The 24731-nt window shown below is 44.9% G+C and overlaps 1 protein-coding gene across 2 annotated transcripts in view; it reads right to left on the minus strand.

The window, feature by feature from the left end:
• Positions 1-24731, minus strand: part of RIF1 (replication timing regulatory factor 1) — a 310912-nt gene that overhangs the window by 117317 nt on the left and 168864 nt on the right. The gene's annotated exons all lie outside the window — the stretch shown is intronic.

Genomic DNA, 24731 nt, shown 5'->3' on the forward strand with positions numbered 1-24731 from the left:
ATGTGTGCCATTGTCATGCTTTCATGCATGGTTTGCACCATGTCACGCAGACTGCAATGCAATCTGTAGGCAATTTGTAAAGGGGGGGGGAAGGCGGGGTCCTCAGGGTTGCATAATATATGCTGCAACCCTTAGGGACCCTCTTTGGCACCCATACCCTAGGTAAGTGGGGTACCATTTACTAGGGATTTACATGGGTGCTAAAGTGCGTGCAAATTGTACACAATTTGACTATTTTACCTTGTTTTAGGAAAACCAAAGGCACTGGGGAACTGGTTAGCAGGGACCCAGTGCACCTTCAGACGAAGAAAAGTACCAGTGGCAAAAAGTGGGGTTGATCATGTCAAAAAGGGCACTTTGATACAGGGAGTATGAGCAGGTATTTGGATGTGTGGGTGGCGACTTGCTTGCTGCTTGTCACTACACTCGTTGCCAGCCAGATAGCAGTCCACACACACAGTCAGCTGGTGTGATTGCTGTGTCAGTTGTGTGGGGGCATGCAAGTGATGGGCCCTTGAATGGCGCGGTTTGTAGATGTGAGTGTTGCAATGTGCTGGGCCAGCAGCTGGCGGTGTGGATGGTTTTGCATGCCACACAAAAGGTGTGTGAATGGACTGTAAAGCAGTTGGTGCCTTGTTGCAGCTTTTCAGCTCACGAGCTTAGAGTCATTGGCTCAGTTTTTAAAAATTTCAATCAAGAAAGTATTTCATTATTCTCAAATCTCTTGTTAATAAAATTTACATTTTGAACGTTCACTCACCCTCGTGTCAAACTATATTGCATATGTAAGTACATGAGGAATAGATGATTGGGCAGTAATTCTCTAGGGAAAATCTACCAACTCTAGTTATTTTCTTAAACTAGATGCCTAGGTGAGTACAAGGTGGTGTTGCTGTTGTGGATGTCATCAAGTTCTCTTACCCACAATGCCCAGCAAACCTCAAAATGTGACTAAAATAAAATTCCTTGCATTTCTGTGCTGTATACTTCTAGACTCAGGAAACCACAAAAATCCTACCAATCAGCAATTTTGCACTTGTCCCAGTACAAATGCTGCCCCACTTGTGTGGCTGGGCCTACCGTCAGTGACAGGAGCGGACTTAACTAACATTAATGGGAGTCCGAGCAAAGGGACCCTCATTGACCTTAGTTTGACTTATTCTGTCGCAGGGGCTAGGCCCAGCCACACAAGTGAGGTACCATTTTTATCAGAAGACTTTGGGGGAATGCTGGGTGGTAGGGGGTTTGCAGCTCCCTGCCGATTTCAGAACTTTGCATCACAGAAATGTGAGGAAATTGTGTTGTTTAGTCAAAGTGTGAGGTATGCAAACAATTCTGGGTACAACAACCTAGTGAGAGACACACAAGTCACCTTGGATTCCTCTAGGTCTCAAGTTTTCAAAAACGTATAGGTTTGATGGTTTCCCTAGGTACCGGTAATTTTGAGCAGTTTCCTGTGGCGGGTACTAGGCCTACCCACACTAGTGCGGTACCATTTGTATTGTGACATTTAGGGAAACACACAATCTTAGAACAAGTGTTACCATCATTATCATTTCTCTGCATTCGCGCCTTCCAAACGTAAGACAGTGTGTAAGAAAAGTCATTTAGAGAAATGCCCTTTATATTACATTAGTATACAAATTCAGAGCTGTGCAAATAACCACTACTTCTAAACTCCATATCTTGGGCCCATTTCAGAAATACATAGGTTTCCTTGAAACCTTTTTTTCATTATTCATATTTTGCCATTTGAATTGCTGTATACCCAGTACACAATGAAATACCATTGCAAGGTGCAGCTCAGTTATTGGCTCTGTATACCTCGAGTTCTTGGAAAACCCACAAACCATAGATCCCTGCAAGCAGACTGGTCTAGCAGATGTAATATACCAAATTTGCAAACTGACCACGGTGAAGAAAAGTTACAAATGAAAACATGGTCACAAATGCCCACTTTTGTTCGTACAAATTTTCAATATTTTTTTTATCATTTCAACACTTATTTACTTAGGAAAAACATTAAGAATCTACTCAAATGACCAAGACAGATCAAATCAATCTTTATTTGTATTCAATGAATTAAAATCTTACAAAGTAAGGACAATAATTCAAATTCACACACACACACACACACACACACACACACACACACACACACACAGTGTTTAGGGTGGATAATGGTTATTGGTGGTAAAGGCGTTTTTAAGTTTTAGGGTGGGTATGGCTTTTTAGCTGGCAAGGGCAATTTTTGGTTTTAGGATGGGTATGTGTAGGAGGCTGGCCTGGCTTGTAGTGGGTACCAAAAGGTACTTACACCTTGTGCCAGCTCCAGTTATCCCTTATTAGTAGAATAGAGGTGTTTCTAGCAGCTTAGGCTGATAGAAGGTAGCTATGGCAAAGCAGCTTAGGCTGAACTAGGAGACATGCAAAGCTCCTACTATACCACTTATATCATACGCACAATATGATAAGAAAACACAATACTAGTTACTAAAAATAAAGGTACTTTACTTTTATGACAATATGCCACAAGTATCTCAGTGAGTACCCTCAGTAAGAAGGTAAGTAATATACACAAGTTATAAGTTATATATACACAAACCCAAAACAGGTAAGTAAGAGTCAGAAAAGTAATGCAAACAGTGTAGAATTACAATAGGTTGCAATAGGCAAGCATAGGTCTAGGGGCAACATAAACCATATGCTCCAAAAGTGGAATGCGAATCACGAATGGACCCCAGACCTATGGGAGCTTGTAGACTGTCGCTGGGACTGTAAGAAAACAGTCAGGGTGTCCAAGATACCCCAACCCAAGACCCTGAAAACTAGGAGTAAAGTACACCTACTACCCCAAGAGAGCACAATAGTCGTGATAGGGGGCATCTGGAAGAACAACAAACACCAGCAGTAAACTGACAATGGATTTCCGGACCTGAGGACCTGCAAGGCAAGGGGACCAAGTCCAATAGTCGCGACAGTGTCGGGGGGAGGGGGTCAGGAGCCCAGGAAACCCCGGATGAAGGTGCAAGGAAGCTGCCTCCAGGTGGAAGAAGCTTGGATTTCTGCAAGAACGAAGAGGACTAGGAACTTCTCCTTTGGAAGGAAGATGTCCCACGTCGCGATGAAGGTTGCAGAAGTGTTCCCACGCAGAAATACCGCAAACAAGCCTTGCTAGCTGCAAGGGTCGCGGTAGAGGTTTTTGGGTGCTGCTGAGGACCAGGATGTCGTCCCTTGGAGGAGGAGACAGAGGGGGCGCTCAGCAACTCAGAGAGCCCTCACAGAAGCAGGCAGCACCCACAGAAGTACCTTAACAGGCACTTGGAAGATTTGTGAACCGGAGTCCACGCAGTTACAAAAGAGGGTCCCACGACGTCGGAGGCCAACTCAGCGGGTTGAGCACTGCAGGATGGAGTGCTGGGGACCCAGGCTAGGCTGTACACGAAGGAAATCCTGGAAGAGTGCACAGAAGCCGGAGCAGCTTTGCAGTCTAGCGTGGGGAGGCAAGGACTTACCTCCACCAAACTTGGACTGAAGGGCCACTGTACTGTGGGAGTCACTTGGGTAGAGTTCCTGTGTTCCAGGGACCACGCTCATCAGGATGAGAGGGGACCCAGAGGACCAGTGATGCAGTCTTTTGGTGCCTCTGTGAACAGGGGGAAGATTCCGTCGACCCATGGGAGATTTCTTCTGTGCTTCTGGTGCAGGGTGAAGGCAGACGACCCCCAGAGCATGCACCACCAGGAAACAGTAGAGAAAGCCGGCAGGATGAGGCGCTACAATGTTGCTGGTAGTCTTCTTGCTACTTTGTTGCGGTTTTTCAGGCGTCCTGGAGCAGTCAGCGGTTGATCGTTGGTAGAAGTCGAAGAGGGAGATGCAGAGGAACTCTGGTGAGCTCTTGCATTCTTTATCTGAAGAATTCCCAAAAGCAGAGACCCTAAATAGCCAGAAAAGGAGGTTTGGCTACCAAGAAAGGTAAGAGCCTATCAGAGGGGGTCTCTGCCGTCAGCTGCTGGCACTGGCCACTCAGAGCAGTCCAGTGTGCCCCCCAACACCTCTGTTTCCAAGATAGCAGAGGTCTGGGACATACTGGAGGAGCTCTTGGCACCTCCCCTGGGAGGTGCAGGTCAGGGGAGTGGTCACTCCCCTTTCCTTTGTCCAGTTTCGCGCCAGAGCAGGGCTGGGGGATCCCTGCACCGGTGTAGACTGGCTTATGCAGAAATGGGCACCATCTGTGCCCATCAAAGCATTTCCAGAGGCTGGGGGAGGCTTCTCCTCCCCAGCCCTTCACACCTATTTCCAAAGGGAGAGGGTGTAACACCCTCTCTGAGGAAATCCTTTGTTCTGCCTTCCTGGGCCAGGGCTGCCTGGACCCCAGGAGGGCATAAACCTGTCTGAGGGGTTGGCAGCAGCAGCTGCAGTGGAAACCCCAGAAAGGCAGTTTGGCAGTACCCGGGTTCTGTGCTAGAGACCCCGGGGGATCATGGAATTGTCTCCACCCCCCCCCCCCCCCCAAATACCAGAATGGTATTGGGGTGACGATTCCATGATCTTAGACATGTTACATGGCCATGCTCGGAGTTACCATTGTGACGCTATACATAGGTAGTGAACTATGTATAGTGCAAGCGTGTAATGGTGTCCCCGCACTCACAAAGTCTGGGGAATTTGCCCTGAACGATGTGGGGCACCTTGGCTAGTGCCAGGGAACCCACACACTAAGTAACTTTGCACCCAACCTTCACCAGGTGAAGGTTAGACATATAGGTGACTTATAAGTTACTTATGTGCAGTGGAAAATGGCTGTGAAATAACGTGGACGTTATTTCAAGCAGGCTGCAGTGGCAGGCCTGTGTAAGAATTGTCTGAGCTCCCTATAGGTGGCAAAAGAAATGCTGCAGCCCATAGGGATCTCTTGGAACCCCAATACCCTGGGTACCACAGAGACGTTGGGGGAATGCTGGGTGGAAGGACATTTGTGGCTCCTCTCAGATTCCAGAACATTCTGTCACCGAAATGTGAGGAAGAAGTGTTTTTGGCCACATTTTGAGGTTTGCAAAGGATTCTGAGTAACAGAACCTGATCAGAGCCCCACAAGTCACCCCATCTTGGATTCCCCTAGGTGTCTAGTTTTCAAAACTGTGCAGGTTTGCTACGTTTCCCTAGGTGCCTGCTGAGCTAGAGGACAAAATCCACAGCTAGGCACTTTGCAAAAAAAACAGCTCTGTTTTCTTTGTCAAAATGTGATGTGTCCACGTTGTGTTTTGGGGCATTTCCTGCCGCGGGCACTAGGCCTACCCCTACAAGTGAGATATCATTTTTATCGGGAGACTTGGGGAAACGCTGGGTGGAAGGAAATTTGTGGCTCGTCTCAAATTCCAGAACTTTCTGTCACCGAAATGTGAGGAAAACGTGTTGTTTTGGCCACATTTTGAGGTTTGCAAAGGATTCTGGGTAACAGAAACTGATCAGAGCCCCACAAGTCAGCCCATCCTGGATTCCCCTAGGTATCTAGTTTTCAAAAATGTGCAGGTTTTGTAGGTTTCCCTAGGTGCCGGCTGAGCTAGAGCTAGAGGCCAAAATCTACAGCTAGGCACTTTACAAAAAACACGTCAGATTTCAATGTAAAAATGTGATGTGTCCATGTTGCCTTTCCTGTAGCGTGCATTAGGCCTACCTACGCAAGTGAGGTACCATTTTTATCGGGAGACTTGGGGGAACACAGAATAGCACAACAAGTGTTATCGCCCCTTGTCTTTCTCTACATTTTTTTCTTCCAAATGTAAGGCAGTGTGTAAAAAAAGACGTCTATTTGAGAAATGCCCTGTAGTTCACATGCTAGTATGGGCACCCCGGAATTCAGAGATGTGCAAATAACCACTGCTTCTCAACACCTTATCTTGTGGCCATTTTGGAAATACAAAGGTTTTCTTGACACCTATTTTTCAATTTTTATATTTCAGTAAATAATTGCTGTATACCCGGTATAGAATGAAAACCCATTGCAAGGTGCAGCTCATTTATTGGCTCTGGGTACCTAGGGATCTTGATGAACGTACAAGCCATATATATTCCTGCAACCAGAAGAGTCTAGCACACGTAACTGTATATTGCTTTAAAAAAATGACATTGCAGGAAAAAGTTAGAGTAAAACGCTGAGAAACATGGCTGTTATTTTCAGCTCAATTTCAATTGTTTTTTTCCAGCTGTTATTTTCTGTAGGAAAACCTTGTAGGATCTACACAAATGACCCCATGATGATATCAGAATTTTGTCTACTTTTCAGAAATGCTTAACTTTATGGGATCCAGTATTGGTTTCACACCCATTCCTGTCACTAACTGGAAGGAGGCTGAAAGCACCAAAAATAGTAAAAATGGGGTATGTCTTTTCTAATTTCTTGGTCTCCTCCAGGGGAACCCAGAAACTCTGGGTACCTTTAGAATCCTTAGGGTGTTGGAAAAAAAGGACGCAAATTTGGTGTGGATAGCTTATGGGGAAAAACGTTATGGAGGCCTAAGCGCAAACTACCCCAAATAGCCAAAAAAGGGCTCAGCATTGGGTGGTGGTGGAGGGGGGTGGGGCAGCAGCTCAGAGGTTAAGACAGCTTGGCCTACAGTGGCTGGCTGCTGTGAGAAAACACAATAGGGTTTAGTAAAGGTGAAGAGTAGACCATGTGGCAGCTTTGCAAATAAAAGTCATTGGTATGTTTCCTAAAACTGCCATTGATGCACCTTTCTTTCTTGTAGAATGTGCTCTATGAGTGATCAAACATTGTCTTTTTGCCTTGATGTAGCATGTCTGTATGCATCTAACAATGCATTTTGCTAAGCCTTGTTTAGATATAGGATTGCCTTTATGTGTTTTCCTAAAGTCTTTAGTTCCATCTACAGAGCTCTTTTGAGATCTAGAGTATGAAGAGCTCTTTTTGCAACTGAGTATGGCTGTGGAAAGAGGATTGGCAATTCCACTGTTTGGTTGATGTGAAAAGAAGATACTACTTTTGGTAGAAATTTTTTATTTTTCCTAAGTACGACTATGTTTGTGTACTTGGAAAAAAGGTTTCTTAGTAGTGAAGGCTTGTATTTCACTAACTCCTTAGTGAAGTAATAGCTACAAGGAAGAGACCTTCCATGTTAAAAATTTAATTTGACAAGAGTGCATGGGTCCAAAACGTGGGCCCATGAGCCTGGTAAGTACGATATTTAGATTCCAAGAAGGAACAGGTGGTGTCCTAGGTGGAATAATGAGTTTTAACCCTTCCATGAAAGCTTTAATAACAGGGACTCTGAATAGAGAAGTATGTTGAATGTTTTGTAAATATGCTGATATTGCAGTAAGGTGTATTTTGATGGATGAGAAAGCTAAATTTGATTTTTGTAAATGAAGTAGGTAGCATACAATATCTTGTATGGATGCTGTGAGTGGATCAGTATTTTCAGATTGACAGTAGTAAACAAATCTTTTCCATTTGTTAGCATAACATTGTTTGGTAGTAGGTTTACATGCCTGTTTAAGCACTTCCATACATTTTGATGGAAGGTTTAGGTAACCCAAGACTTCAGGAACCAAATCACAGTGGTCAGTAACAGTTCCCCCAGCTACACGATTGCTTCAATGAAAATAGGGATGTTTGGTATCGACCATCTCGTACTAATAAACCCTCACTGACTCCAGTGATGGAATAATTAATACATGTACCTAGAGGGCTCCTTAGAGATGCTCCCTGAAACCCTACCATCTTACCCATGTGCTGGCTGAATAATTGTAACTAGCCTGCCACCAACAGACATGTTTCTGACCTTCCACCCCCCAAGAGTAAGAGCCCTTGCTCTATCGGACAGGAACAAAGCCCACTTTGGCAGGGGTGTTAACACACACCTCTCCCACTCTCCCAACAGGATACACAGCAAATCGGCATTCCAAGGTAGGGGGGGTTAAAAAAAACACCCACATCCCTTGCTATGCAGATCCAGCTTCCCTCAGAAGGGAGATGCTGAATATCAACCCCCCCCCCCCGCCCCAGGCGAATTTGGCACCTGGACAGGCATATAATTTACTATTCAGAGATGCGTATCCACCTCTCAGGTCAGTTCCATCCCAAAGGTGAGCATTCTGATATGGACACAACAATTAGAAATATGCCATCTTGGTGCTGGCAGAGTTAGGAACAGACAGGGTTATGCCCACTTCCCACTGGAAATGGTCATGTAGGGGTTGTAGTGACCACCCATTGGCTTCTGCCCTACACTCCCTGAAACACCCCTATACTCAGTATTTAGGGGAGCCCCTTGTACCAGAGAAGCAGAGCCCTGCTGAACTACAAAGGACCCAAATAGCTGCAAAAGCAAGGACTAAGAAAGAAGCATAACTTGGAATAAGCCTGTCTGACTCTTCCATCGAATTGTGCCAAAGTCACCTCGTCCTGCAAGCTGTTGTGCCTTCAAAAGCCTGGGAAGACTGCCTGCCTTCAACAAAGACCCAGGGACTCTCGTGGAGCAGCTTCCCTGCATCTTGATAGTCAATTGTTTCAGGGGAAGCCTACTTAAGTTGAATTTTTCATGGACAGTAATGTCCTCAGAGGTGATCTGTGCTAGGGTGGGCCCTGAACAACTTTGGAAGATTTCCTCGGTTCCCAGTGTCCTGGCGACCCTTCGAGTCAAAATCAGGATAAAAGAAGAGTTTTGCTTCACTATGCTGGTGACTGAAGCACACTGGTTTGGTTGGAATTAGTTCCATTGCATTAAGTATGGGACTATGGTTCAAGCATTGTGATGCATCTGTAACTGAATTCCTTAACGGGGTTCCAGGACTCAGGTCAGTTCCCCGAGCAGAAATGAAGCCAGGGTTCATCTTAGGAAGTGCCACTGCATTGTTAGAACCTACAGTTTTGTCAGCCTTTTGACTGATCTACTGATTAATGAGCATTATGATAGGTTTTTCTGGGATGTTCAGCAGTCTTAAGCAGGGCTGGAGGGCCCCTGGGCAGCACTGCAGAGGGTCCAGACCGGTATCTGTCGAGTGGGGCTGCCCATCAAGCGGAACATTTTGAAGGGTCACAGGCTGGATGTATAAAACTTTGTGCCCTTCAAGGGGGCATTAGATGTTTGTTCTTTCTGTTCGTTGTCAGGTGCATGACAAGTTGCAGTACTTTTTGGCAAAAGTCTTTGCTGTGTTCTATTTCTCAAAAGTAGGATACAACCTTTTGGGTTGTATGGAGCTTGGCGGTCTTGTACGGTCCATTTGCTGCACTGTGAACTTGTTCATAGCTTTCCTCAGACTTGTCTTTTGTCATTTAGTAGGAGGCATGTATGAACCTCCTGTGGCGCAGATAGCGTTGAGGATTGAAGCCCTTCATCCAAGCTGGCTAACCCTGTGTCCTGCTGGCCCTTCTTCCCAATTTGGGGCTCACTGAGTCCTGCCAGACTTCATTTTAAAGCTAGATTGTGAATTAGGACCCACTGAGTGAGATTATTTAGCACTGTTGAGAAGATGATGCAAGACATGAAGCTATTGCAAAGGAGTTGAGTCAAGTCATGATGGTAACTTACCGAACTGATATTAACACTGGCTCCTGAAGTGAAATTGTGGCGCTAGACTGGGCCCTGACGTATGCTTGAAGAATGGAAATCCCCTGGCCCGCAAGCCACCCGGACCCTCACCAGACCGCTTCCACAGCCACAGTGCTCATCTTTAAGCGGCTGCTCAAAGGCACTGTTCACTCTGGTGTTGAAACAGTGAAGACACTGGAGACCAGAGAACCTGGGGGAGCCAGTTCCACGGCTCCAACAGTCCAGTAAGCCGCCCGCTCAGCTCCTGTGCCCACTGCTCCTGCTCAGCTTCCCGCTGCTTAGCTCCACCGGAGGTGTTCGCACCAGTTATCAGGTCTGCTCACCAAGTCTCTCTAGTCAACGAACAAACATCAATGAACCCTTCAGAACTAAGGTTAGTTTTCAGACATGTATAGCTTTTTGGGATTGACTTTTGGTTTCACACACATTTCTATCACAAACTGGAAGGAAGAAGGCACAATAAAATATGAAAAATGGGATAACTCCCACTAAAATTGCAAATCTGCGGTTAAACTTGTGTGGATAGCTTTTGTGGACAAAAAGTTATGGACGCCGAGGTGTGAAGTACCCCGAACAGGCAAAAAAATGACAATTAAATACCAACATATTTGATGGAAAATGGGGGACAAAGCTGAACCCACTACTAATATAGGCACCGAGCAATGGAACTATAAGAATCTGTAATTAGAACACAAGGACTTAAAGTCCAGTAGTAGAAAAGGGGCCACTCACTTGCTTTCCACTGGCATTCTAAGCAGAACATTCTTCCAATCTCATCTCAAATTAGACATTTAGGTGTCATTTGTTCCATAACACTTATTTTTCCAAACATTAACATAAGACATTTACATTTCCCACAGTTCAAGAACGTGTTGCATTGTAAACATGAATTGAATAGGGATCTCTTGAGACGTCAATTTCAAGACGTCTGCAATTCAGCTTTATCTGAAGACATCATTTATAGCTGGGTTGAGCAAATCTCACTTTTTTCCCTGTGCACCATTTCCCCCAAACTTTTTGGAGCAGCCCAAAGCCTAATACACAAACCCAAGACACTGCCCCCGTGCACGAATAGGGGTGCAGGGCTTCCTCCCATAATTTATAGGGGAGACATCCAAGACTATTTTGTAGAACAATTTGATGCTTGGTGACTGTTCCTGAACAACCCCCACCAATATTTCAAGAACACCCAGTTTCTTGTACAGTCATACAAAGTCAACTGCATTTTGGCATCCCCAGCCAAACACTTCATCACTATGTACCAGGACTTCCAGAATCTGGGACATTCCGATATAATGTGTAAAAATAAGCCATGGAGACCACATTCTGGAAAGCATCCATCTGTCTCAGCTTGCCCAATTTTCACCATCAGCTCCCCAGTGTAATATATACTTAGGTGTATATTTAATGTTATCGGGGAATCACAACCATAGTTGTGCCCTCTCTAGGCCCCCATTCTATCATTCGTCTTATACCCATATCCCTACTTTATTTTTTCAGATGCCCCTGTAGTGCATCCGGCAGTTTACTGATTATTTTCTTACAAGAGATCGCTTTTTGCAATAGGGGTGCAGACAATGTTCTTTCTTCTAGTGGGTTTATGTCTTCTATCCGCAAGTCTTTAGGCATCTCAACTTGGAGGACATGTCTGATTGCCAGGTATTGGAACCCTCCCTAGCCCTTCCACAAAGCTTTCCATACTCCTCCTTAATAGTCTGGAATGTTTTCAAAGCTCTGCGAACTCCTACATTTCTCAGTTTACTCATACCTACTAAGGCCCAACTTATAAAGTTGATTTACCAATTTCACACAACCGCTCAGAAACCAAGAGGGGTGCTTCCCAAGTTAAAATATTATTCCCTCCTAAGTAATTGCTTTTTTCAACAGCAGGACTGTAGGAAAGTACCCTCTTTCTTGGCATGGTTACCAGCATTTCTGCCTGTCGTCAGTGTGTTTGGCTGTTCAATGGAATCCTGCTAATAAGTACCCCAGTGACTATGAGCTCTCCCTTCTATCTAGGTAACTTGTACCATTTTTACCCCACATTTGGCATATTGGTGCCCCATGCAAGTCCCTAGTACACTGTACCTAAATAATTAGGGTAACGGGGGATCCCATGGGCTGCAGCATGTATTATGCCACATAGGGGGAGCCCGTGCAAAGTGTTCTGCAGGCCTGCCATTGTAGCCTGCATGAAAGGGCACAATTCACCCTTTTTCACCATAGATAACCGCACCAGGTCACTATAAGTCACCTCTATGGCAGGCCCTCCAAGCCCAGAGGGCAGGGTGCAAGTACCTGTGTGTAAGGGCACCCCTGCACTAGCAGAAGTGCCCCCACGAACCTACAGTGACATTTTCATGGACTTCGTGAGTGTGGGGTTGCCATTTTATGTGTGTGATGAACATAGGTCACTACCTATACCAGCTACATAATGGTAACTCCGAACCTAGGCATGTTTGGTATCAAACATGTCTGAATAATACCCCAATACTGTTGCCAGTATTGGTTGTATGATTGCATGCACTCTGGGGGCTCCTTAGAGGACCCCCAGCATTGCTCCTACCAGTCTTCTAGGGTTTGCTGGGCAGCCCAATTGCTGCCACCCCTCAGACAGGTTTCAGCCCTCCTGCTGCTTGAACAGCTCAAGCACAGAAAGGTAGAACAAAGGATTTCATTTGTGGGGTGGGGTAACAGTCTTCCCTTTGAAATAGGGGTTACATGGCTTGGAAGGGGTAACCTCACCAAGCCACTGGTATGCTTTGAAAAGCTCATTTGGTGCCCTCTGTCCATAAACCAGTATAAACTGGTTCAGGGACCTCCAGTCCCTGCTCTGGCGTCAAACTGGACAATGGAAAGGGAAGTGACCACTCCCCTATCCCACCACCACCCCAGAAGTGGTACCCATGACTCCTCCAGCGGGTCCCTGGGTTCTGCCATCTTGAAACCAAGGTTCACAGGGACCTCTGGGAACATCTGTGTGGCCAGGTTAGGCAGGTGATGTCAGAGCCCCCCCACTGATAGGTGGTGACCTGGCTAGGTGACCAATCCCCCTTTCAGGGCTATTTCAGGTCTCTCACTTGATTGGGTCCTCAGATTCAGCTAGCAAGATTCCAGCAGGACTCCGCTGCAACCTCTACTTTGACTTCTAGTCACTGGAACCACGACTGGACCCTCCAACAACCAGCAATCTGCATCCACTATGAAGACTCTTCATGCAACATTGTTTCCACGGCTCCTTCCAGCTTCTGCAACATTTTCCCAGGTGTGCATCTTCTGAGGATGGCAAGTCTTCAGCCTGCACGAGAATGAAGAAGGAATCTCCCTTGGAGTGAAGGAGTCACTCCCGCCCATCTGCAGGCACCTACTGCAACAACCACCGGCTGCGTGGATCTCCTCTCATTCGGAGCTGCGTGGATCCTGCATTACGGGTGGTGGTCCGGACTAGTCCTCTTGGTCCTCTTTGCCAGCTGTCCAACTTTGGAGGAGGTAAGCCCTTGCCTTCCCGCGCAGGGCAGTACGCCCGTGCACCGCGTCTCTTGCAGCTACCAAGGCTTGGTTGCATCTCCTCCAATGGATCTTAAGGCTGCTTGTAGCTCCAGCCCCCAAAACACTCCTTTCTGCGACTCACAGCCCTCTGAGGTTCTCCTGCAGTGTGGGACCCTTCAGTCGTGCTGCGTGGGCTCTTCTGCAACTCCTGTGTCCCCATCCTGTGGGTGCTGCCTCTGTTCCTGTGGACTCTGTCGCTGACAGTCCCCCTGTGACTCCACCCTCCTGGGCCTTGCTGGTCTTCGGCAATTCCACTTTTCCCCCAACCTCAACATTTGCCTTTGGCAAGGCTCATTGGTGGAGTTCCAGCACCAACACTGGATTGCAATTCTTCTTCCGGCTTGGGACATTGTCTGCATCCCTCCGGAACTCTTTACTGAATCCAGGGCTGCAGTGATGACCTTCACATCACTGTCAACCAACTCCTACTCCTACTGGACCCTTTAATGACTTTTGGCCTTGGTCCCCTTCTTCCACAGGTCTTCTTCCTCTTTAGGAATCCACTGCTGGTTTCTTGCAGTCTTGTCTGGGTGTCATTTTCTTCCTTTTGGGTGGTTTGGGGAAAAAGTAGTAACTTACTCCTTTCTTCCTGGTTGCTGGGGAGCACTGTGGTACTTGCCTTTTTTCTAGTACCCCCTGCTTCCCTCTACACATTCCACTTACCTAGGTAGGGGGTCCTGCGTTTGCATTCCATTTTTAGCTTATGGTTTGGGCTCCCGCTAGGGCCACTCTTGTCTAACTGCACTGTTTTCTATCACTTTCTATGCCTACTGTGGATAACTAGTGTGGGTGGGGGGGGGGGGGGGGGGGGGTGGGTGTGTGTGTGTGTGTGTGTGTGTGTGTGTGTGTGTGTGTGTGTGTGTATATATATATATATATATATTATATCTCGCATTCGGAAACTACATCGACTGTAGGATAAAGGATATAGAAGTTCAGATAGTACTGAACCGAAAGTACTGGAGCGAGAGGGAACACGTCTGAACCAGACGGCGGAAATAAAACGATCTAACAACGGAGTTGATGCCCACGCGCACTATCACCGAGAGGAGGAGTCACTCGATCCCATGACTCAAAAAAAGTTTCTACGAAGAAAAATAACTTGTAACACTCCGAGCCCAACACTAGATGGCAATATATGAACAGCATGTGTATCTGAAGCTACATATGCCATCAAACACACACACACATATAATATATTTGGAAAATGTAACTTACCCAGTGTACATCTGTTTGTGGCATGTAGTGCTGCAGATTCACATGTTATGCATGATTCCGCCATCTAGTGTTGGGCTCGGAGTGTTACAAGTTTTTCTTCAAAGAAGTCTTTTCGGAGTCACAGGATTGAGTGACTCCTCTTGGTCATACTGTGCATTGGCATCGACTCCATTGTTAGATTTTTTTCCCGCAAAAGGGTGTAGGAAGGAGTGATGGAGTGTAAGAACATAACTGTTGTATAAAATATGTAAGTAAAAATAGATGTCCAGGCAAATGTAAATGTATCTACATATATACAAACAATAAAACTTACAACTACAGGCTTCCGGGGAGGAGGGAGGGTGCATGTGAATCTGCAGCAGTACATGCCACGAACAGATATACACTGGGGTAAGTGACTTTTTCCGTTCAATGACATACGTTATGCATAGAGTACAGTAGTGAAAATAGGTAGGTTTGACCACTGACTGTTTCACCACTGTGTATATTAGTTCTTCAATATTCACTAGTTGCAGATTACATTTTGTATTCAGTTTAGCTGCCTATTGGCTTTATCGTGGCGTTAGACATTGCAGTTGAGACACTGCAGATGAGCTGTGTTTTTCCACATGGTAAACTAAGCTTGTGTTCTTCGTATTTTGCCTTACCGAACACGATAGCATGATAAGGAAGCACATATTTTTTGTTTTTCTTCAGAGCAGGGAACAGGTTGGTATTGGAAGAGGGAGCCTTGAAATGTTGGCCAATTTTCAACGTTTGTTCTTCCAACTCTGATCTACAGTAGCCAGCATGTTTTGAGAATTTACATCTGAGAGGGAAGGGACTTTCAGAAGCTTTTTTCCATGATTGTTTACGCTATAAAAAGGTGGCCCTGGTCAGTAGCGAGGGGAATTTCCGAGACCTCGGTCAGGATTGGACGTCAAATGCCTGACATAGACACTTGTGCCATGAGGGTGGATATCTTTTTCTAGCAGTTGAACAGGGGTCATCAACCTGCTGGCATGAGAAAGATGAAGAGCCTTGGCAGGCCCTACTGTGATTAATTTTGACTTTATCCTTTGTTTTGCATTTATGCTATAATATAATCACATATATTTGCTGTGTAAATTGCAGTTGAGAATCACTGCTATATTTTCCTTTCATTGCTGTGACTATTTTTGAACGTGTGCCTCCGACCTACTAATCCCTTTTTAGGAACCTCCTGGTGAAGTAATAATAAATGTCTTCTTTAAACTAAGAAGTGCATTCCAAAGATTTTTGTCAGCTCTGTCATTAGTGAAAGCAAAACTACAAAGCAGTTAATCCTTCCAAAACGTTGCAGTGGCTAGCCTGGAGGAGTTAAAGTTGTTTGAAATAAGGTTCTTAAGACAGCTTGGCCAACATTTGCCTGTTGCTTTGAAAACACATCTACACAATGTTTTGTAAATTTATGAGGAGTAGACCATGTGGCAGCTTTACATATGTCTGCCTTGGTACGTTTCCTAAAAATGCCATAGACGCACCTTTCTTTCTAGTAGAATGTGCTCTAGGTGTGATCACAAGTTGTCTTTTTGCCTTAATGTAACATGTTTGTATGCATTTAACAAGCCATCTTGCTAATCCTTGTTTAGAAATTGGATTGCCTTCATGTGGTTGCTGAAAGGCAACAAAAAGTGGTTTTGTTTTCCTAAATTCTTTAGTTCAATCTACATAGTACATTAGAGCTCTTTTGAGGTCAAGAGTATGAAGGGCTCTTTCTGCAACTGAGTCTGGCTGTGGAAAGAAGACTGGCAATTCCACTGTTTGGTGTATGTGAAAAGGTGATACTACTTTTGGTAAAAATATGGGATGTGTCCTAAGTACAACTTTATGTTTGTGCACATGGAAAAAAAGGTTCTTCAAGAGTGAATGCTTGTATTTCACTAACTCTTCGCAATTAAGTAATAGCTACCAGAAAGGCAACCTTACATGTCAAAAATGGAATCTCACAAGAATGCATGGGTTCAAAAGGTGGGCCCATGAGTCTGGGGAGTACAGTATTCAGATTCCAAGTAGGAACAGGTGGTTTTCTAGGTGGAATATACACGTTTTAATCCTTCCATGAAGGCTTTTATACCTGGAACTCGGACTAGAGAGGTGTGTTGAATAGTCTGCAAGTATGCTGATATTGCAGTAAGATGAATTTTAATGGACGAGAAAGCTAGATTTGATTTCTGTAAATGAAGTAGATCAGTGGTTCCCAACCTTCTAACTTCTGTGGACCCCCACATTACCATTACTGGAACCCGGGACCCCCACTGAATCATTATTGGAATACAGGGACCCCCAACTGAGTCATTACTGAATGCTGCAGACCTAATCTGTTCATATTATTGAATTTTCTTAGCAGCCGCGGACCCCCAGGGGTCCACGGACCACAGGTTGGGAACCACTGAAGTAGATAGCATACAATATTTTCTATTGATACTATAAGTGGATCAGTATTTTTAGACTGACAGTAGTAAACAAATCTTTTCCATTTGTTAGCATAGCATTGTCTAGTGGTAGGTGTACGTGCTTGCTTGAGCACTTCCATCCATTCTAAGGGAAGTTTTAGGTATCCAAATTCTATTACTTCAGGAGTCAAATCGCTAAGTTGAGAGCACTGGAGTTTGGATGCCTGATTTGACCTTTGTTTTGTGTTAAAAAATCCGGTCTGTTTGGAGTGAGGTACTAACAACAGGTCTAAGAGTGTGGTGTACCAATGTTGTCGTGCCCACGTTGGTGCTAGGAGTATCATGGTGAGACATATCTGACAGTTTGTTGACAAGAAAGAGAAGTAGTTGGAGAAGGGGAAAGCGTAAGCAAATTTCCCTGACCATTTGATCCATAGAGCATTGCCCTTGGATAGGAGATGTGGGTGTCTGGATGCAAAGTTTTGGCATTTTGCGTTTTCGCATGTTGCAATTAAGTCTATTTCTGGTGTTCCCCCACTTTTGAAGTACCTGGGTGTGAATCTCCCATTCGTGAGGCTGTTGGAGGGTCCTGCTTAGGATATCCACCAGCTGATTGTGTACTCCTGGAACATATTCTGCTAATAGATGAATGTGATTGTGAAATGCCTATTTCCATATTGTCTGGGCTAAACGGGACAGTTGAGATGAATGTGTCCCTCCTTGTTTTTTTTTTTTTTAGGTAATACATGGTCGTCATATTGTCTGTTTTTATCAGAACATTCTTGTGTTTGAGAAGGAGTTGAAATGCTTTTAGGGCGAGGAACACAGCTAATAATTCTAAATTGTTTATGTGAAAATGTCTCAGTTTTGAATCCCATTCTCCTTGAATGGTAAGGTTGTTGAGATGAGCCCCCCAACCTATCATTGATGCATCTGTTACTGTGGTCTGAGGCACAGGGTCTTGAAATGACCGCCCATTAATTAAATTGCTGAAATTCCACCACTGAAGGGACGTGTGCGTTTGGCGGTCCAACAACACTAGAACTTGCAATTGACCCTTGTGCCTGAGACCATTGTTGTGAGAAGCATTGTTGTAGTGGCCTCATATTGAGTCTTGCATGCTGTACTATTGCTATGCAAGATGCCATCACTCCCAGAATGCTCATAATACATCTTACAGTGTATTGTCAATTTGGCTGTATTTGTGGTATGAGATTTTGGAAAGCCTGTATCCTTTGTGGATTTGGTTATGCTAGGGCTTTTTGCATATTTAAAATAGCACCCAGGCAAGGTTTTACCTGTGCTGGTTGAAGATGAGATTTCTGGTAGTTGAGAGTGAGCCCTAGTGTATGTAGGGTCTCTTATGTATTGAGTGTGTTGTTGGCATTGCATAGAATTGCTTGATTTTATTAGCCAATCGTCTAGATATGAAAAACATGTATGTGTTACCTTCTTAAGTAGGCTGCTACTACTGCTGGACATTTTGTGAATACTCTTGGAGCTGTTATGCAGAATGGTAGAACAATGAACTGCTAATTTTTTCCTGCTATGACAAACCTGAGGTATTTTCTGTGAGCTGGATGGATGGGTATATGAAGATACGTATCTTTGAGGTCTAAAGCAGTCATGTAATCTTGTTTTTGTAGTAGTGGAATGACGTCCTGCAGTTACCATGTGAAAATGTTCTGACAGGATGTATAGATTGAAAGGTCTGAGGTCTAGGATGTGCCTGAGAGTGCCATCCTTTTTGGGAATAAGGAATTATATAGTGAGTATATTCCTGTTCCTTGTTGAGAATGTGGGACCAATTGTTCGTTTTAGCAGTAGCAATTGTACCTCTTGTTGTAATAGAACATTGTTTTCTGGGGATAGCCTGTGGTAATGTGGAGGAACGTTTAGAGGGGTCGAAATCAATTCTAGGCAATAGCCATTGCAGAAAATTGACAACACCCAATGAGAGTGGAATTGCTGTAGTCGTCCCCCCCACAGGAGATGTGTGGGGTTGAGGGATAGTAAATACGTCACTGTTTTGATGGTGTAGTGGCTTGCTTCGAGGTTTGGAACTTGCCTCTTGCTAAAATATTGGCCTCTGTAAGGCCCTCTAAATCCCCCTCTCTGGGATTGTTGTTGCTGTTGTCCTTGCTTTGCTTGGGAGGTGGAAGCCTCAGAGGATTGTGGCTTGAATCCTTCTCTAAATTGTTGCCTGCGAAAAGATCCTCTATATGGTGTTCTGTATAATGCTCCCATTACTTTGGCAGTGTCTGAGTCTTTCCTCAGTTTTTCTATGGTCGAATCGACCTCTGGACCAAACAAATGCTTTTTAATCAAAAGGCATGTTATATACTGTCTGCTGGATTTCTGTTTTAAAACCAGAAGAACTGCATGCCTTCTTATAGTAATGGCAGTATTGACACTTCTGGCTGCTGTATCTGCAGCATCAAGGGCAGACCTTATCTGATTATTGCTTATGGCCTGACCCTCCTCAACAATCTGCTGTGACCTTTTCTGCTGTTCCTTTGGGAGATGCTGTAGGTGTTCTTGCATCTCATCCCAGTGGGGTGGGCTCTTGCATCTCATCCCAGTGGGGTGGGCTCTTGCATCTCATCCCAGTGGGGTGGGCTCTTGCATCTCATCCCAGTGGGGTGGGCTCTTGCATCTCATCCCAGTGGGGTGGGCTCTTGCATCTCATCCCAGTGGGGTGGGCTCTTGCATCTCATCCCAGTGGGGTGGGCTCTTGCATCTCATCCCAGTGGGGTGGGCTCTTGCATCTCATCCCAGTGGGGTGGGCTCTTGCATCTCATCCCAGTGGGCTCTTGCATCTCATCCCAGTGGGCTCTACCCTATCTGGCTAACAGGGCTTGTGAATTTGCGATTCGTCATTGATTGGCCGCCTGAGCGGCCACTCTCTTGCCAGCAGCATCAAATTTCCTACTCTCCTTATCAGTGGGAGGAGCATCTCCTGAGGATTGGCTATTAGCCCTCTTTCTAGTCGCACTCACTACTACTGAGTCTGGAGCAACTTGGTGTGTGATATAATCAGGGTCTGTAGGAGCAGGTTTGTATTTTTTGTCAATACGCACAGTAATTACTCTAGCTTTGACTGGCTCACAAAACATTTTGTCTGCATGTTTAACCATTCCTGGTAACATAGGAAGGCACTGATATCTAGAGTGGGTGGAGGATAGAGTACTAAATAGGAAATCCTCCTCTAGGGGTTCAGTGTGCATGAGCACCCCAAGGTAAGCAGCTGCCCTCGAAACAACCTGCATGTATGCAGTAGTGTCCTTTGGTGGAAAAGGCTTGGAGGGCTATAAATCAGGGTCATTATCAGGAACAGGATCTGGGTCGTACAGATCCCAAGGATCTACTGTATCCCCATGTGAATACTGTGAATGCGTTGGTGAAGGCAACGGTGATGGGCTAGTGTGTGGAGGTGAAAAGGAAAGCGGTGGTAAATGAGGAGCAGTAGGGGCAGGTGCTGGCTTCTTCTGTTTATACATTTTTGCTAGTGATTGAGCAGTGTCTAATTGTTCTTGAAAAGCCAGCTTCCTTTTGGTTTGCAGAGGAGGAGCAGTAACTCTTCTGCCAGTCTCTTTGTGGATATGAATCCTGGATTGTCTCATCCATAACCTCAAGGATAGGCTGAATCTCCGTGTCCTCAGCAGAAAGGCTGTAAGATTGTTCCTGAAGTGATTTCAAACTCTGTTTGAGATGGCTTGAAAGTCTTCACTCTTCTGTGTAAAAAGGTTTTTCAGTTCCAAAGATAGAAGCTTTTTCAGTCCCGAAAATGGAGTAGGCTGTTTCGGCTCGGAAGCAGGGCGTCGACGATTCGACTCCGAGGACGCTTACTCGAGTCTGAGGCAGAACTCTTTACAGATTTACTCGACTCCGATGTGTACTGAGGAGTGGCCTTTTTCGGCACCAAACCTGAAGGTCGGCCGACGATAGTCTTTTCGGGTCAAACCAGGGCCCTCTGGCAGTGGTGTACCCAAGGCCTTTTATGTTTTTTTTATATGTGGGCCTAGGGTCAGACGTACTCACGTGCTGTCCAGCAGCGACAGGCCTATCTTCTGCCGAATCCTGTTCAGATTCGGTGTCTCGGATAGAGACCACCATCTGCACCTGTTCTTCCTCCATGACGTCAAGATGTTCTGTACTTTGACGCCATCTCTAATCTTCTGGCTCTCCGATCACGCAGGGTCTTCTTGGATCGAAACGAACGACAGGCCTCACAATCTTATTCTTTGTGATCGGGAGAGAGACACAGATTACAAACCAGGTGTTGGTCTGTGTAGGGAAATTTTGTGTGGCACCGAGGGCAAAATCGAAATGGAGTCCGATCCATTAGGCTTCCACGTGGAAGGCTAAGGGTGACAATCTAGATTCCGATGGTACTATTGGTTCGAGGCTAAATGGAAACGCGAGAGAAATACCAACGAATAAGTGAGTTTTCCGAAGTTTAAGGTTCAAAATCTCGGCGTGAGAGAAAACCTGTCCGAACCTGTGGAGTCGATGCCCACGAGCAGTATGACCGAGAGGAGGAGTCACTCGATCCCGGGAATCCAAAAAGACTTCTTCAAAGAAAAACAAAAAAAAACATGCAACACTCCGAGCCCATACGAAATAGCGGAAATGTGTGTTACCTCCTATTGGAGGTTTGCCTCTCCAGTACTTTTTAGTATTGTGACACCAGACGGCGGACTATGCACAACATGTGTATCTGCAGCTACACATGCCACCGAACATAAAGTACCTTTATTTTTGCAACACAGAGTTTTTCTTTTAATGTGTGTAAGTGCTGTGTGACTACAGTGGTACTGCATGAGCTTTGCATGTCTCCCAGATAAGCCTTGGCTGCTCATCCACAGCTACCTCTAGAAAGCTTGTGATCATGTGATCAATGACTTCCAATATGGGGCATTTACCAAGTCCTTAACCATCAACTGAGAGGCTCAATTATATTTCCTCACATTTGGGAGGCTATACCTCTACCATAAACCCCCCATGACAATTTGGTTACTGCAATCCGTGGATCACCATCATTCCATAAAAGCTGCCTTAGTTCCAAGTCTACATTCTGAGAGAATCCCTCTGGTACAAAGTATGGTGTATTTTGTAGGGAATATATTAATTTGGGAAGCACACTCTTTTTAAACAGTTACACCTTGCAGCATTGACATTGGTAAATTCTTGCATCTCCCCTTAACTTAAAAAGGATATTAAATAGATTCTGCTTAAGGAATTAATCTTGCGGCTGAGTGACGCATATGCTGAGGAAATGGAACGGTCCGTTGACGGATTTGTATCTGCTGCCTAGTCTGTGCTTGAGGCGTCGAGGCCAATAACTGATAAATAACCAATTTTGTCTATATAATCCAAAACCTACTGTATGTCCCAAATACATGGAAGATTTGCATATGTCTATTGATGGTAAACTTGAGATCAGACATGGACAAAGGATATCATCCTTTTAAAGTAAGATCCTTTCTTCCCACCCTATATCCCATCTCAAACCTCTTACTAGAGCATTGTCCCTCACCCAAATTGGCAGCAGTTTCATCCCCAAGGCAAACAAAAAAAAAAAAAAACACAAAAAAAAAATCAAGGAGAGGGGGCACTCCTGTCTTATCCCCTCCGATACAGGGGAAATGGTTTTGAGTATGCACACTTGATCATAGTACAGGCAAGGGGAACCTCATATAGTACTTTTATCAGCACCAAGTACTTGGGGCCAAAATTCAAGCTATCCAGCTCCTGTAACATATGACCACTCTAGGGAGTCAGAGACTTTGGAGACGTCCAACGACACCACCACAGCTGGTTACACTAGTGGCTCTGTGTGGGCAGACAGCCATGTAATTATCTCAGATTCAACCATGTATTTCTACCAAGGATCATCTCAGATTGATCCAGATACACTAGTCTAACAACCAGGACTTTTGTCAGTGCCTTGGTTTCAATTTTCGAGAGAGAAATGGATCTGTAAGTGGAACAGATCTCGAGGCTAGGCAGTCTTATAATTGGCAACAATTGTAGCCAATCTCACAACATGAACTCTTCACTTTTTGCAGCAGTATACATGTTCAAAAGATGAATAACTGTACTTGTGAGACTTTTATATACTTCAACCAGCAAACCATTAGGCCCCGGGATTTCCCAGATTGCAGAATTTATCACCTTTTCAATTTCAGCTATCATTTCTAAAATGGCTCTATGTCTACAATATGTGGCAGTGTCACATCTGCCAATAAAGTCCTGTACTTCCAACTTCGAGTTCCTGCAGCAAAAAGCATATAGGGCTCAATAGCAGTCGGCTAGTGCCTTTAAAATAGTTTCATTCCCTGTTACACTAGCCAGTCTGCCCCACTCTCACCCGCCCATTAGCAGGGCCGATATAGTAGCCAGTGCCCAATATACCAGTTTTTTAATTTCCAACTGACGAGCCACCTCTGTGAGCCCGTTGAGTGTGCTGCTGTTCCAGGTCTATCAATTGTGCCTCTTCTTTTCAAATCTTTTACACATTTGCTTTAGACTGGCTCAGTTTAGAGAGATTACTTGGTATCTTAGTACTGTTTGCAAGTTTCTCACAAAACAATCATGGAGATCATAGTTTATGAGAATATGTTTTTATGGTTAAGCACTACTCATCTACGACCTCCTTCTGTTGCAGCAGCCATACATCTAATTTTCATCCCTAAAAATCTCCGTCCCTCCAGTCATCCACCTCCGGCAGAAGCAGTGAATGATTCCTGGCTTTTGGTATCTGACCAGACATTTGAAAGTAATGCATAGGTAATCTCTGTGTAAACATTAATCTAAAATAGGGGATGTAGAAAGAAAACTGCAACACTGTTGGGTTATATCACCTCCAAACACCCACCAATCCACATGGCCTCCATGAACCTCCAAAGGTGCAGACCCACTGCTGCTCCCACCTTGGTGCTGCCAACCTCCTTTCTCATACACGGAGGATAAAATCCACCATCCTTTCCCCCAAATGTTACAGGTTCCAGCATCACAGTAGAGTCAAAAAAATGAACAAATACAAAAAGAACAGATCATCTGTGGAACGGTGAACAATGTGAAACATTCACCCCCAGTCAGAGGTCTGGATCTAAATCAGTCTTTTTTTGCCCTCCATGCCACCCATGTTTGGATCCTGCCATATGCAAATCAGTTCTGACTCTGCTCCCATGGAAACCGTCCAGCCCGAACTGCCTGGCCAGGCCACTGGATTCAAGCTAGTCTGGCTGATGAGGGGTGATACCCCCAAAACAGGCCTCAGGAGGCTTTTTTTTTTTTTCCAGTCCAGGGTGGAATTGGCCTGGCAGTTCGTGTTGAACTGTTCCCATGGGGAGCAGGGTCAAGACTGATTTGCATATGGCTGGGTCCAAACTGAGGTGGCGTGGTGAGCAAAAAACTATGGATTAAGCCCTGATCTGTGACCGGCGGTGAATGGTGGCATTGTTCAGCCTTCTGCCCATCATCTGTATTTTTTGCAAAAAATGGACACGGCATGAGGCTCTCAGCCTCACATAAATGCTTAATTTGCATGTTTCGAGCTGGGTATACATAACCATAACATACAAAGAAACATGCAGGGTATCAGCATTTAGCTTTTCATAATTGAACTAGAAATAAGGTACAGAGGAGAAAAGCAGGGAAATAGTTCCGAGGCTTCAAAACCAAATATCAGGACTTGAAAAAGATTTGCAGAGTGGAGTGTCCCTACATTGAAGCAGTTAATTTCTGGTAGAAACTACCTTTCTGTATAATGCCACTACAGTCTAGCACTGGAATGGTAAACTTCAAGAAACGTCTGGATCCAGTACAATCCCTGGAAGTTACTTCTGGATCAGAAATCTGCTGAAAGTATACGCTAGAAGCAAGAGTTTGCAATTTGTTGACTCAATCTAAACATCCAAATACATAATGGTAAACTGAGCCATAGGTTTCTATATCCAGACCTGAAAAGAAG

Source organism: Pleurodeles waltl, chromosome 3_1 (genome assembly GCF_031143425.1).
Source record: "Pleurodeles waltl isolate 20211129_DDA chromosome 3_1, aPleWal1.hap1.20221129, whole genome shotgun sequence".
Lineage (NCBI taxonomy): Eukaryota > Metazoa > Chordata > Amphibia > Caudata > Salamandridae > Pleurodeles > Pleurodeles waltl.